This window comes from Heterocephalus glaber, unplaced genomic scaffold (genome assembly GCF_053883595.1).
Source record: "Heterocephalus glaber isolate CG9 unplaced genomic scaffold, H.glaber_assembly_v1.0 deba00001744, whole genome shotgun sequence".
NCBI lineage: Eukaryota > Metazoa > Chordata > Mammalia > Rodentia > Bathyergidae > Heterocephalus > Heterocephalus glaber.
Genome location: NW_028258450.1, coordinates 6,183,053 through 6,199,266, shown reverse-complemented (window position 1 = coordinate 6,199,266; position 16,214 = coordinate 6,183,053).

Below are 16,214 nucleotides of genomic sequence, written 5' to 3'. Positions count from 1 at the left end.
GACAGCCGGACAGGGCCTCCCCGTGTGTGTGTTCATCTTTTCTCCCCCATGAGAGTTCTCGTTTCTCTTCCTGCCAGAACAGGCTCTGCGGAGACCCTGAGCTGCAGAGCCGTCTGGGAAAACGGGCACCTGTCATATCTGTCATTTCCGGTCCCCATCGTGCGGAGCAGCCTTGACAGCCAGGAAGCACTTGGAGTGGGTGGCTCTGGGTGGGACATGGACAGGGCCTGCGCTATTGCAGATGAATGGGACCTGTGGTGCCTGCCCGCTCAGCAGAGAATTTCCAGGGAAACAAAATGATGCTCCTCCCTGTCTTTCAGGAGAAGGATTCTGATTGGTCCTGCTCCTGCCTTGGTTGGCCTCCTGGAGGCCAATCATTGTGTCCCTTTGGCAAGCATGCTCTTGGCCCGCCCCTGCCATCCCTGGCTCCTCCCCTCCCCATCTGGCTTGTGATTGGCTCAGATGCCTTCAGGATCTCATCCCTTGTGCTGGTAAGGTGAATATGAAGTTGTAATTTTTACAATATGGTGTTTAAATTTTTAAAAATGTATTACAGTAAAAGACACATCTCCATTATCCCCCCTTAACATCCTCCCCCTCACTTTGAACACATTGATCTCATCATTCTTGCCGCTTTCTGAGGCAGTTCTGAAAGTGTTTTGTCCTGAGTGTCTTTAGTTGCTCTGACCTGGCTGCCTGAATGGATTCAAAATGTTTCCCTTCCCCGTCACTTTGATGTGAGGGAAGAGCCAGCCATTCCACGATGCCAGATCTGGTGGACCAGGTGGATGCAGACACAGCGTTGTCATGTTTTCACAAGCCTGCCTTTCCGCTGGGTGGTGCTCAGCAGCAGCATTCACTGGTTTTTTTATTGCAGCGTGTAGAGATACTCAGGAAGGAGGACTTCCAGAGCTGCCTCAGAACGTCGCCAGAACGGTAGGATGAATGTTCAAACTGAGGGGGAGGATTTTTGAGAGAAATTATAGCAATATGTCTTTTACTGCTCCATTAAAAAAAAACTGAAACCACTCCTCAATCAGCCCTGTAACATCTCCTCGAAGGCAGGACGTCTGTAGTCAGGAACACGGGCAGGCAAGCCTGCACTAACAATCCCGGCGGAACTACACGGCAGCGGGCAGGGGACTGTCCCTCAGACACACGCCCAGGACAGCATGCCCTCGGCTACTTGGCCTTTTCATACCTCCATTCTCATGCAGCATTTCCATAAAACCTCCTTCCAGGGGAGGTGGTATGGCCACTGTGTGTGTTTGGACTGCCCCGAAAAATGACCGCACACTGGCTGGCTCAGAAGAAGAGAAATTCATTCTGTCTCAGCTTGAAAGCGGAAGTTTGAAGCCATGGCGTGGCCAATGTTGGGAGGGAGAATCCTTCCATCTTGTCTGGCTGCTGGCCTTCTCCCCACTGCCTCCTGTGTGTGTCTCCAGTCCCCCTCTGCCTTCAACTCACGAGGTCAGCTGTCTTTGGGTTTGGGCACTGTCTCACTCCAGGGTGACCATGTTTCTTGATCCTTAACTCAATTGCACCTGCCAGACCCTCCTTCCTAAAGGTCTCACAGGATCTGAGGGTTAGGGTGTGGCTGGGTGTTGGGTGGGAGGTGACATCACACCACCGCCACCTGGAGAAACAGCGACCAGCAAACCAAACTCCTGAGGACTCACCCACCGGAGCACAGAGGTGTGCATACCAGTATCCCTAACCACCTCATCTGGAGAACTGAGGCTAAACCATGGGGCAGAACGCCAGTCGTCTGAAGATGGAAGTGTTGGTCTAAAGGAGTAGAAGGATGGGAGGTTGCCTGGGGCGGTAGCAGAGTGGTAATGGGAGCTGAGCAGGAGCAGCACCAGGGAACTCTCTGAGATGATGGTACTGACCCCTGTCTTGATTGTGCCCACCACTGTACATGGCATCAAAATACATTGAGTGGTACGCTTAAATTGGTGCATTATTACTATTATTATTAGTGGTTTTTTGGCAGCACTGGGTATTGAAAACAACAGTGCTCTGCTACTGAGCTACATCCCCAGCCTTATTTATTTATTTTCTTTTGTGGTATGGGGGATCGAACTCAGGACCTTGCACTTGGAAGGCAGGCACAGTGCCACTGAGCTAAATCCCTGGCCCACTTATTTTCTAATTTTGAGACAGGGTTTCCCTAATTTGCCCAGATGGAACTCAAACTTGTGATCCTCCTGCCTCAGCCTCCCAGAATGCTGGGACTATAGGCATACACAATGGGCAAAATCCAAAACACTGACAATACTGAATGCTGGTGAGGACATGGAGCCCTGGGAACTCTTCTCCCTGCCGGTGGGACCAAGGAATCACACAGCCACTTGGGAAGACAGCTTGGCAGTTTCTCACAAAACTAAACACACCCTTACCATATGGCGCAGTAATTGTGCTCCCTGGTATTTACCCAAATGAGTTGAAAACTTATGTCCACGCAAAAACCTGAATACGAATATTCATAGCCACTCCAGTCATAATTGGCAAACTTGGAAGCAAGCAAGACGTCCTTCAGTGGGTGAAGAAACTGCAGTACGTGGATAGAATGAGTGATAAGGAGAAATGAGCGGTCCTGCGGGGAAAAGACTGGGAGGGACTTGAATGCGAATGCTGAGGGAAAGAAGCCAATCTGAAGAAGGTATAATGCCAGCTATATGACATTCTGGGTAAGGCAAAACTATGGAGACAATGAAGAACAGCAGTGGTCGGCAGGGCATGAGAGGAGGGAAAGACGAATTGGTGCTGTCTGGGGTATTTTTAGGACAGTGAAACTCTTTCGTGTAATGCTGCAGTGGTGGACACCTGTCCTTATACTTGTCCTCGAACTTAGGGGAGGCTGCGTGTTGAGGGGAGCAGCAAAGGTATAGAAAATCTGCACCTTCCTCTCAGTTTTGCTGTGAACCTAAAACTTATCTTAAAAATAGTCTTAGTTTTTAAAAAAAGTCTTAGTTTTAACAGCTTGAAAACGCATGTACATCGTAGAATATAAGATAAGAAAAGTGAACCCTAATGTAAACTTTAGCTAATGACAATGTAGCAATCTTGGCTTATTAGTTGGAACAAATGTACCCCATTAATGCAAGATGTTAATAATGGGTGAAACAGGGGAGGGAGTCGCGAGGAAGTATATGGAACTCTCTGTACCTTTCACTCAATTTTTTCTGTGAACCTAAAATTGCTTTTGAAAAAAGTCAATTAATGAGAAAGAAAGTCAGCGGTAACAGATGTCAGGCAGAACAACAGGTGTTCAGTGCACAAGTCCGAGCTGCACTAGGCATCCACTCTAATAATAGCTTGCACATTTGGGCATGATTACAGAGTCGAGAAAGATAATAATGACAAATGCCTTTGGCGTATTTAAGGGTTTGAGGACACAGTCATAATTCCTGCACACATAAATTTCAAGGCTCCTTTATGACTGTTATTGCAGGGGAAGAGGAGTCCAATCAGGAGCGGATCGCTGCCGGCGTCACCTGTCTCCGGGGCTCCCAATGGCCTGCCGCTCTGTGGCGCCCTCTGGCGGAGGAAAAGGAGCTTGTGTATGAGAGCCAATCTATTCCGCTGACTCCAGCCAAGTTCCGGTTCTATGTCTAACACCCCTCACGCCTTCTGGCGACTCAAGTCACTTTCCATCTCCAGGTTGCAAGTGCTTGTGGAACAAACTCGGCTAGGAGAGGAAAAAAAGCTAAGAGGCAGGGAAGATTCAAATTCCTTGGCATCCAATCAGATACAGGCATTAACACGACAGCTGTCCAATCAGAGCGGCAGAAAGAGCCCAGGTATCCAACTAGATAGGGCAGAGTTGCCATGACGACATGAGTTTCTATAGGGTTTTCAGAGTCCAGGAGCTCTTCTACCTAGCGCCTCCTGGCGCTTGGCAACGCTTGGCCACCTACTCCCGCAAGAGCATGCCGGTTGAAAGCAACCAATAAAGCGAGGCCAAACCTTCGTGACATCACTAGTTGCCAAGCCGGTCTGCTGAGAGTGTGAATTCGCGCGTGAGTTCTCGTGATCTCCCCGGAGGCCGCTGTTTCTTTGCTGGAGTGGCGCTTGGTGCGCATGCGCCCTGGCGTCTTTCTATATTTATTTGCGTTTGAGGCAGAAAGGGCGGGAAAGCACTCGAGGAGTGTGAGGCGAGAGGCGAGGTGAGGACAGCCAGACTGAATGATTGACTGATAGGCCTCGAGGTGGACCCTTCTGTCCTAGAAAAGGCTTGGAGAGACTGTGGCCCCTTACACATCTTGGGGGAACAGAACCCCCAAAAGATAGATATAGAGAGACAGACTGAGAAAACAGTTCCAAAGGAGCAGACACCTCCACACAGATCTCACAGGAGCAGAGCACAATTCAGAGACAAGCAAAGCCACGGGGAAGAAGAGACCGGAAGCGACAGGAAGCCAAGAAGAACCAGGAAGTGACAGGAAGACAATGATGAGACCAAGGGCTCAGAGGCGAAGAGAGGCTGTGATGGAGTTACAGAGATGGAGCGGACAGGAATGGAGCCCACAGCCACAGTTGGAGGATTGGAGGGCACCAGGGAAGGGGTTTGGGCATGGTGACAAGCAGAGTTGGGACAACAGGTCATTGTCAGAAGGGGAACCGACAAGGAGGAAAAGGATAAAGTCAGAGGCAAAGGAGAAGATAACAGATAGAAGACAGGGGATCAGATAGAAGTGAACGCCGAGACAGAGACAGAGACAGAGAGATAGAGAGGAGCAAGACAAAGCTAGGGACAGAGATCAGGCCGTCTAAGAATACTGGTAGAAAGATTACGAGGACAGTGGTACAGAGAGAAAAGTGTCAGGAGAGCTATAGAGGACAGGGACATGGACAAAAACCAAGGAGAACGCACTAGAGAGGAGCGAGCTAAGGGCACCAGTGACAGACATGGAGAAGAAGGTGGCAGTGGAGAGACAGGGAAGACGGACTCAGAGGTGATAACAAGGCAGAGGTCAGTGAGAGGAGACAGAGATAACAAAAAACCAAGTAATACAACGATGAGGCAAAGAGCGACAAAAATAGAGAAGGTGCCAGAGACCAAGCTGGAGACAGCAGAGACCATGGCAAAGAGAATGCATTCAGACACAGCGGGCAGGGATGAAGGGACCCATGTTGGAGACACAGGAGAGGATAATAGAGAAGGAGTGGGCTGGTACACAGAGGGGACAGGGACACGATGGGATGTGGCAGGAGGAGAGATGGGGCGACACAAGTGAAGAGCACGGAGACAGAGATGGAAAGATCAAAGGCAGAGCACAAGGGGTCTGTGCCACAGAGGAGACAGAAGCAGAGGAGCAGAGAGAGTGGATTCAGACAGAAAGAGACGGAGGAGTCAGACGGACAGGTTCCGAGGGGACAGCAGGAGAATGCAGAGATCCACAGTAGAGGGCCACAGTGGCTGGGTCCGAGTCCCAGCGTCAGTACAGAGCATTCGATGACAGAGATGAAGCAGAGGCAGAGCGGAGGGCAACGGAGGGCTCTGTGACGAAGGTGCTGGAGACAGAAGCAAAAGGCACTGCAACATGTGACGGGAATTCAGCTCGGTGGTTCTGCCACCTGCCTCAAAAGCACAAGGTCCCGAATTTGATCCCTGGTACCCCTGCAAAAAACACCAAGTCATCCAGCTGGCAGGTGAGGAGCTTAAGGTAGGCGTGCCACATGTGGGGGCCTGAAAGCCAGAAAGAAGGTCTGAGTCAGAAACATGGGGTCCTCTCTCACAGAGGAGGGGAGATGCAGGGAGAGCTTGACCAAGGCCCCTAGGGGAAGGGCACAGGGGGACCAGGGCACAGAGGTGACTGGAGACAACACGGAGAGGAAATGAGAGGCCAGGATGACAGATACAGGTGGGGACATGGACAGAGATGCAGAGAGAGTGAGAAGTGGACCCCAACCAAGGCGCACCCCTCAGCCCGATAGCTCACTGAAAACCAGGACAGCTTGGCTGCGATTCTTTGGTAGGCCACTTTGGTGAGTTGGGACCTTAACTTGAGATTGTGGTTTGAAAAGTGCCCAGGTTCTGGAGCTGTGATCATGTTTCTGAGACCCCCGTCACCATAGTGCAAAGAAGTGTGTACAACTATTGTAAATTTTTAAATATTTATCTATTTATTGTTTTTTTTTTTGCCAGGGATCAAACTCTGGACCTTGAGCTTTCGAGGCGGGCAGCAGAACCACTGAGCTAAATCCCCGGCCCACTTGAACTTTAATTTTGATGGCTTCTTAGATGATGGGAATAAAAATAAGAGCTCAGGGCCCTTCCGAGGTGAGGAGTTCACATTAAACTGGGAAAGCCAGGGCTGGGCCTCAAGGTATAGGACCATGACTAAATTGGCCCGTTTGCCAATTTGCAGCCTGGTACTCGGGGGTCCAGAAGACCTCGTGTTAAGGATTTAAACTGTTCTAGGGCCGGGGATTTAGCTCAGTGGCTCCACTGCCTGCCTCGTAAGTGCAAGGTCAAGTGCAAGGTCCCAAGTTCGATCCCTGGTACCAAAAAAAAAAAAAGTGTTTCTAAGTTACACACACACACAACATTCTCCCTGGTTAAAGGAACCTTGGTTAAAGCCCTCAAATTATTCCTGCAAACACATTTCTTGTGAACACAATGAGTAAACACACAAATACACAAAGTCAGGGTACAAAGTACCAGGATCAAGAATAGCAGAACTAAGACACCCAGGAAACAGACCCCTGATATTTGTGGCATTGAATTAGCAAACGTAAAGCAGTATGCTTTGTTTATATGAAACGTAAGATGGCCATTTTTTTGCAGGGACTAAGAAACTCTGAAAAAGTACCTAGATGCTTTGAAAATGACAAGACTTCTAGAAATTAAAAACTTCATGATCACCCCTGCCCTGCAAGTGCCAGGTCCCGAGTTCGATCCCCAGTACCAAAAACAACAACAATAACAAAAAACAACAAAAAACAAACCATGAATAAGGTTAAAAGTAAAAATAACAGCTGAGTAGTGAAATAGTGAATTGGAGCATAGGTCAAAAGAGTTGCTTGGTGAGCCGTGGGTGGTGCACACACCTGTGATCCCAGCCCTTGAAAGAGTGAGCCAGGAGGATTGTAAGTTCGAGGCCACCCTGGGCTACAAAGCTACCTTGGATCCCAGCTACCCAGGAGGCTAAGACAGGGAGATGTGAAGTTCAAGGCCATCCGGGCAACATAGCAATTCCCTGTCTCAATTAGAAAGAGAGAGAGAGAGGGAGAGAGAGGAGGAGGAGAGATGGGAAAGGGAGAGGAGGGGAACAGAGGGAAGGGAAGGGAAAAGACATCATAACTGACCATGAAGAGACAAAGCAGAGAACATGGAAAAGGCGGTAAGGGGACCAGAGATTTAGATCAGTAGCTCCGTGTCTGCCCGGCAAGCGCAAGGTCCTGAGTTCACTGCCCAGCACCAAGGGAGAAAAAAATAAGAAGTTAAGGGATGTGGATCATAAGAATCGAAAGAGAGGGTCTTATCTACCTGTATGTTTTTCTGAGTCCCCCCAAAAAGAGAGAGTAAAAATGTGCCAAAAGGAATATTTAAAGAAAAATGGTGGCTTTTTCAGATTTTCCAAATTGTTAACAAATGCGAAGATTCAAGAAGCCCAGTGAATCACAAGGTAAAGAAATCCACACTTATGTCATCACAAGTTTACAGAACATCAAGGGTTAGAGAAGAGGGACAGATGTTCTTCAAAAGATCAACAGTTTGGCTGGGCGTGGTGGTACACACCTGTGATCCCAGCCATCTGGAGGCTGAGGCAGGAGAATCGCTGTGAGTTTGAGGCCAGCCTGAGCTATATATTGAGACCCTGTCTTTAAAAGGGGGGGGTGTCTCGCTATGTGGCCCATGCTGGCTTTGAAGTCATGTTGATTCTCCTGCCGCAGCCTCCCAACTGCTGAAAGTACAGGTGTGTACCACCACGCCCAGCCACAGATGACTTCTGAACAGTAAGAGAAGGCAGAATAAGATCCACAGGCTCATAGGAAATAACTGCCAGTTTTAGACTCAGTGGAGAATATCTCAATAATAAGGTCAATGTACACTGTTAGTAAGAAAAATGAGATTTGATCTTAGTAAAAAAAATATTCTGAAGGATATAAGGGGAAAAAGTGATCCTATGTGGAATATCAGAGATGCAAGATGAACCAAAAGCAAAGGAAGTGATAAATATCTGAATGAATCTGACCAAATCTTTTCTGGATTGAACAAGAACAGTAGTGATGACATCTTGCGGTATAGATCGAATGTCAGCACTCAGTATAGAACATCCAGGATGGGGCCGGGGATTTAGCTCAGTGGTTTCGCCGCCTGCTGCGTGAGCGCAAGGACCCGAGTTCGATCTCCGGTACCAAAAAACAAAACAAAATCAGAACATCCAGGATGGTTCCACGGAGCCAGTGTCCCCTAAAGCCCTTCCATTATCTAAGGTGAGAACAGGTGTGGGCCAAGGTATAGGCTTTGTTAAGTTAATTTGCCACTTTTACTTTCCAGGATAATCACTAAAAGAAATTTATTATTTAAAAACGAATACATTAGTCGGGTGTGGTGGTGCATGCCTTCAATCCCAGCACTTGGGAGGCTGAGGCGGGAGGATTGCTGCGAGTTCGAGGCCAGCCTGGGCCATATAGCGAGATCCTGTGTCAAAAAAAAAACAAATGAAAAAAAAACCAAAACAACAAACTAGTACATTGGAAAGGGAGTTTTAAAAATTATTGAATTTCAAGAAAGAAGCAGGAGACCATGAGCACTGCTGGACTGGCCTCCAGGGTCAGCTGCATGTTGGCCTGGTGTTGATCACACACCTGTTCCTGTACCAGCCATCGAGGCTGGAGATGGAAGTTCTGTGACTGACTGAGCCCGGGTTGTGTGCCTGGTGCTCGGGGGAGAGGATCAGCCCATCCAAGTACCATGGGCTCTGTGGAGGGCTGATGGCTCTGCGAAGGAAAATGGAACTGGACACCATGGTTCAGGCCTATGATCCCAGCACTCTGGGAGGCTGAGGCAGGAGGGTCACAAGTTTGAGCCCAGCCTGGGCAACTTAGTGATTTAACAAGACGCTGTCTCAAAATAAAAAATAAAAGGCTGGGAATGCAGTTCAGTGCGAAGGCCCCGGGTTCCATCCCCAATATCACCACAAAAAAAAAAAAAAAAAAAAGAATTCCCTTTGTGGGAATATTTATGTTGCTGTCATAAAAAATTACCACAGACTTAATGACCTTCAACAACATGAAGCTATCATCTTACGGTTTCGTGGCTCAGGAGGCCGACATGGCTCCCCTGGGCTACCTTCAAGGAGTTGGCAGCAGTGCATTCCTCTCTGCAAGTTGTTTCATTTTTCTCTGCAGCTCCCAGAAGCCGCCTGGGCTCCTTGGTTAACGGCCCGTTGGTCCATTTTCAGAGCCAGCGGTACAGCATCGCGGCCTCTCTGCTGCTATCACACAGCTGCCTCCGAGGCCCCGGCGACTGAACCTCCTGAACCTCCCTGCGTTCAGCCGAGCAGACTGGAAACCGCAGTTCCGCAGGCAGCCTGGGGCCCCCACCGTCTTCCCAGACAGGTCCACAGGGGCGTCCAGGCGGCTCTGACTGCTGTCACGGGGCCGGACTGAGGGATGCCCACACGACAGTTCCCACGCGGACTCCTGGCTTCCAGGGGGGGTTGGGGTAACAGGGGCTGGAAATGGAAGGGAGGAGAATTCATGTGGAGTTGAATACATGGTAGGTGTCAGCTGCTGTGCTTGAAACTTGACATGCATTATAATTTACCTCTTATGACAACCCTAATAAATACAAATGAGCACCCCATTTTACACTTGAGAAAACAGGGTTAGAGTGACAGGGTGATTTGTCTAGCGACACAGTTAGGTGATTTGTCTGTGGCAGAGGCGGGATTTGCATTCAGGCCTGTCTGGCTCTGAAAATGCATTGAAAGTAGAGCCTCGTGTTTATATTTGTGGTGTGTGTGTCTATATATTCATATATACTTCCTTTCAGAAAATTGTTTTTCAGTCGTACAAGTGATGTATGGAAATATTGTCCATCTTAAAGATGTGTGACAGAAAAAAAAAAAAAAAGATGTGTGACAGAGAATGAATGGGCTTGGTGACCCGTGCCTGTGACCCCAGCACGCTGGGGAGGTTGAGTTGAAGGATCACAGGTTGAAGCCCAGCCTGGGCCACTTAGTGATTTATCTACTTCTCAAAATATAAAAGAATAAAGGACTGGGAATATAGCTCAGTTCAAAAGCCCTGGGTTCAAGGCCCAAGACCAAATAAATAAATAAATTGTTACATTTAAAGCTAAAGTTCACCTCTCGCCAATTTTGATCTCTTTCCTGGAAATAAACTCCGTCACTAGTCTGTGGTGGATCTTTCCAGATCTTTGTCTAAAGGTGTGCGTGCGTGCGTGTGCGTGTGTGTAATGCATAGTACTTATATATACAGTGTATGCATAGTACCGTAGAGTAAATGAGTAGTTTTGTTTTGAGCAAGGCTATGAGTGTGTTTGAACATAAATGGGATCCTACTGTAATATTGTTCTGCAGCTTGCTTTTTTAATTCCACAGTATGTCTTGGAAATCCATCCAGATTTATTTAAAGAGCTCTATCCCATGTCTTCTAAGAGTTGCAGTGGTTTTCTAGAAAAGCTCAGCTTCTTTTCCATTCTTGTATTGCTGGATATTTGGGTTATTGTTAGCTTCTTTGCTCTTACCAACCATGGTGCTGTGTATATCTGGGGTCATGCATGTTTCCGTAAGGTCAATAAGGAGAAGCTGGACGGTCAGGCCAGATGACTTTTTGTTGAGACAGAGTCTCACTATGGGGTTCAGGCTGGCCTCTAGCTCACTATGTAGCACAGGCTGGCCATGAACTTCCAGCGATCCTCTTGCATCTGCCTCCCAAGAGCTGGGATCACAGGGGTGCACCACCATGCCTGGCCTGAGTATATTCACTGTATTTATTTATTTATTTATTTGGTACCGGGGATCAAACTCAGGACCTTGCGCTTGTGAGGCAGGCCCCAGAACCACTGAGCTAAATCCCCGGCCCAATATATTCACTTTAATTTTAATAATCACTCCCGCACTGTCACCTCTTGCTATATAACAAATAAGCAGCACCCTGGCAACACTGAACAATCACTGTGCACTGTTGTCCCAGCCTGGCCCATCCACCTAGGGTGGCTCAGCTGAGACTGCTGGCCTGGCGGGCTCGGCCTGCTCTGTGCTTCTGGTTCACAGCCCAGGCTGAGGGACGGTGACAGCCCTGGGAGAGCTGCATGGGGTAATAGCGGGGACACAAGAGGATTAAAGACAACAGGCCAAGCCCCCTGAGGCCTGGACTCTGAATTGACACCCTGTTGTTCCTACTGTGCGCCGGCACCTTTTGAGTCACGTGGCCCTGTGTAGCACTAGGGGCAGGAAGTCCCTGCATGTGACAAGGGCCCGTGAGGTGTGGAGGCAGTGGTAGGCCTCCCACTGCTCACCTCTGCCTCCAGCAAGACCGGGGACTGTTTGCGCGTGCCCGTGTCTTGTGGACACCATGCCCATCCGCTTAGTTTCTGCCAGTCCTCTGGGGGAATGGATTAGCAGCCCCAACGCCCTCTGCTTACTGTCAGTCAAAAGGCAGCAAAGGAGGAGGACACCCAAAGGGGGTCACAGAGCCTGCTGCTGACAGTAACCCTGGGCCTCCCTGTGATTTAGAAAGTTGCTTCCTCTGAATGGGTCTCAGCTTCCCCCTTTCTGTGTTTTGCTTGGATTCGGTTTTTTGAGAGAGGGTCCCACTATGTAGTCCAGGCTGGCTTTGAACTTACTATATAACTCAGGCTGGGATCCTCCTGCCTCAGCCTCCTGAGTGCTGTGATGACAGGTATCCGCCCCTATGCCCAGCCTCAGCTTCCCTCTCTAGACACAGAGTGCAGGTCTCCGAGCTGTATAGTCCAGTGTTCTGTCCTAACAGCATAGTGCTTATTTTATGCACCGTGGACAAATCACTTCTTCTGTCCCAACAGCCATTCTTTAAATTACAGAACAAGATAAATAAATTCCGCCTTCCCTATTCCATGGAGCTGAAACTGGGTGTACAGTCAACGTGGAAATGGGAGACGGGAAACGCCACTGATAGACCCTTCTTCGAGTCCAGACTGACGCCGTGCGGGGCAGCGTGAGAGAACAGAAGGGTCGGCTAGTGATGCCTAACGGGCTCAGTCACTTCAGCTGCCTGGCAGAGCCGAGCCCCAGTGCACCCTGGCTTAAACTGGAGGCGGGAGATGCACATTTCTTGGCTCGCATAACTGAGAACCAGGCTGGCTGGTTTAAGCATTCAAGTGTCATTCTCAAGTAGTCTGTCAGTGGGTGCAGTGGCACACGCCTGTAATGCCAGCACTTCCGAGCCTGAGGCAGGAGGATTGCTGTGACTTTGAGGCCAGCCTGGACTACAGAGTGAGTTCAAGGCCAGCCTGAACTCACAGAGTTCATACATGGAGAGACCCTGTCTCAAAACAAACAAAAGGGGGAGGACATGTCTCTCAGGCATGGTGGCTCACATTTATTTATTTATTTGGGTTTTTTTTTTTTTTTGAGGCAGAGTCTCCCTTTGTAGTTCAGGCTGGCCCGGAACTCACTAGGTAGCCTAGGCTGGCCCCGAACTCACAGCGATCCTCCTGCCTCAGCCTCCCGAGTGCTGGGATCACAGGCGTGTGCCACCACACCCGGCTGACATTTATAATCCCTGAGTCTGACCTTCTTGTTCCCCTCTTTTCTTAGGACCCTCGTGATGACATTCACCCCATCGAACAATCCAGGAGAGCCTCCCATCTCCGTAGCCTTAGTCACATCCGCAAAGTCCCAATGGCAGGCAGGGTCACATAGTTACAGGCCCTGGGGACTAGGACACCCACATCTTTATTCTGTCTGCCATAGTCATCATGAAAGAACAAGTGGAAAAGAGAAAAATAGAAAACAAAGTCTGTTCTCTCACCTTCCCAAAGTCATCATTCCTAAACATTTTGGTGCGTTTCTACTTAGTTCTCAAAAGCGTGGCTAGCCCATACTTCATGTGCAGTTTGCATTCGCCTTTGGCACTGAGCATTACCTCACCAACATTCCCATGCTAATATATATTCTTCAAAATGTCACTTTATTTATTTATTTTTGGTACCGGGGATTGAACTCGGGTCCTTGCGCTTGCACAGCAGGTAGCCAAACCACTGAGCTAAATCCCTGGCCCCTAAAATGTCATTTTAAATGGCCACATAGCATCCTATAGAAGAGATGTAGCAGAGTTAATTTAACCATTCCCTTCTAGTTGGGTGATTTCATTTTTACGAAACTATTCTAAATGACATCATGATAGACCTCTTTGTATATAAGGCTTGACTTTCAGGTGGATTCCAGGGATGAGAATCTGATGCATTTAAAGTCATGAATATTTTTCCGGTAGTGACTATCTGAATGGCTTTCTAAAAAGGTATAGCAATTTCAGTTCAGTTCTGGCAACAATGTATCAGCATCAATGCCTGACTTACTACACTCTTACTAGTGGCATTCAGTAGACCCTTGAAACTTTTGTGGCTGGTTGAATGGGCAGAGAAAAGAATCACTGAGTAGTTTGGGCTTTATCAACAGGAACTTAGTAAAACAAGTTAATGTGAAGATCTCTTTAGCTTTTGTGCAGAAGTTTGGCTGGTGATCCACTGATTTGACTCACAGGAGCATATTAAGGAAATAATCAGGTGGACAAAAACATGCACACAAAGATGTATATCATGCAATCATTTACAATAGCCAAATTTGCAAACAACTTAGTCATTAAATGCCAACAGCCAGCAGAGTATATGTGATCTTGGGGATGTTGCTTTACCTGCATCCTGTTTTCATGACTAATCACTCCTGCCTCATTTAATAATTCACTTAGTCATCTCATATTTGGGCTAAGCTCTGTGCTGGCTACTAAGGGTACCGGGATGGACAAAATAGTGAGGACATCAAAGCCACCCTCGGGACATTCGCAGTGGAGTCTCTTTTCCTTCTTTTCTCCTCCCTTTTATTTTTTTGTGTGTTTTAAAGATTAAATTTATTTCAAAAGTACTTATAAAAGAATGAGACATGACTAAAGCATTTACAGTGAATTTTTCAAATAAATCATTTTAATACCTACCTCTTTATAGGACAACAATAGCATTACTATGGTAGTATTTGTTTTGTTTTTATTAAAATTAGTTATTTTCAAGATTGATTATTACTAACAAATAATGAGTTTTGGTACAAGTAGAGTATCCTTTATCCAAAGTACTTGGTGGTGCTCACCTAATCCCAGTACTTGGCAGGCTGAGGCAGGAGAATTGCTGCTAGATTGAAGCCAGCCTGATCTACTATGGAGTAAGTTCAAGGCCATTCTGAACTACACAACAAGACCTTGTCTCAAAAAACCAAACCAAACAATGAAAAATTGGGACCAGAGGTATTTTGGAATATGTACATATGCAGAATGTGTTATTTTTTGGATGGAACCTCAGTCTAAGCATGAAATTAATTTATGTTTCATAAGTACCTTATGTACATAACCCGAAGGCAAAAAATATAGTATTTTTCATGATGTTGTGCATGAATTATAGTTGCATGGTGTACAATTTTCCACTTGAGTAATCATATTGGTGCTCAAAGTTTTGGATTTTAGAGAATTTTAGGTTTTTGAATTAGACATGTTATGCCTGGTCCCAGCACTCGGGAGGCTGAGGTAGGAGGATTTCTGCAAGTTTGAGGCCAGCCTGAGCTACACACCGAGCCACATAGCTACACAGTGCAAGTTCAAGGCCAGCCTACAATGCGAGACCCTGTCTTAAAAAAAAGAAAAAAAAAAATTAGAGACATTAAGTCTGTACTATTCCAAGGCAAGGTAGAAACAGGATTTTTTTGTGTGTGTGTACTGGGAATTGAATCCAGGGCCTTCACTCTGAGCTACATTCTTGGTGTAACTTTTTAATTTTTATTTTGAGACAGGGTCTGGCTAAACTGCTAAATTCCCCAGGCTGGACTTCAACTTGCAGTCCTCGTGCCTCAACCTCCCAGAACACTGGGATTATGAAAGTGTGTCACCAAACCCAGCTCAAAACATGATACTTTCAAAAGTTATTTTTTATTTTCTATGCACTATTTTATGGTAAAAATATTTGAATATAAATGTTCCTAAAGGCAAATAATTTGTACTGCAGATGGTTTTTATTTTCCTGACATCTACATTATACAACTCCAATCGCTGAATTCTTCCTCCTCACTGAAGTATGTGTTCCTCTTTATCCTCGGGCGCCGTGAATCCCCTGACGTTGAGGCCCCTGCACTGGCTTCCATTGGTTCCGTTCTTCAGTCTTGGCTTGCAGGGAGGCGATGGCTTGGCTGAGACTCTCGAGAACGGGGTCTTCACTTTCTGCTACGTCCTCAATTTCTTCCGGTTCGACAATTTTCTTTTTCTTCCTTTTTTCTTTCTTCTTTGGAGGCTCATGTTCTCCGAGCATGTTTTTCGGACAGGCATAATTTAGGTGGACACTTTCCCCACATTCATAACACTTCGATTTATCAAAGTAGTTTCGCCTTCGGATGAATTCAGCTGCTCTCGCATTGTCAGTAGCAACGCTTGCCTTTATCACTCTACCAAACAGCTTTTGTTGTTTATGGCTCTGGTGCAATTTTGTGCAGAGTGTTTACCCAAAAATAATATAAACACAACCGCTTTACTCTTCCTCGTATCTTTGTCTTTCACTCTAGTAACCTTTACAACTTTGCCATACTTGGAAAATATCGGGTATAAGTCGTGTTTGTCAGGGAGGAGGGCAAGTTGGACGCATACACTGTGCTCATACTTGGAGCCAAGCCACCACTCATCTCTTCAGGGACGGCGGCCCTGGCGCAGCAGCGGGGGTTCAATCCCGACTTTTCCTCGCCTGCCCCTTGCAGCGGCCTGGGCATCCTGAGCCCTGGGGGTTCCGCGCAGAGCCCTGGGGTCGCGGCAGAGGAGGGGCCCTGCGGTTGGGCCACACTGTCAGGCGCGCCCCCCTTTCATTAACAGCGTCCATTCCTGGGTTTCAGTGTGTGTATTTTGATCATGTCCATGTCCTTCTTACCCCCCACTACATCCTCTGCTCTTTGCCCTTCAAATCCAGTTGTTAAATCTGATCAGTCCGCTGGTCTAAGATTCTCTCC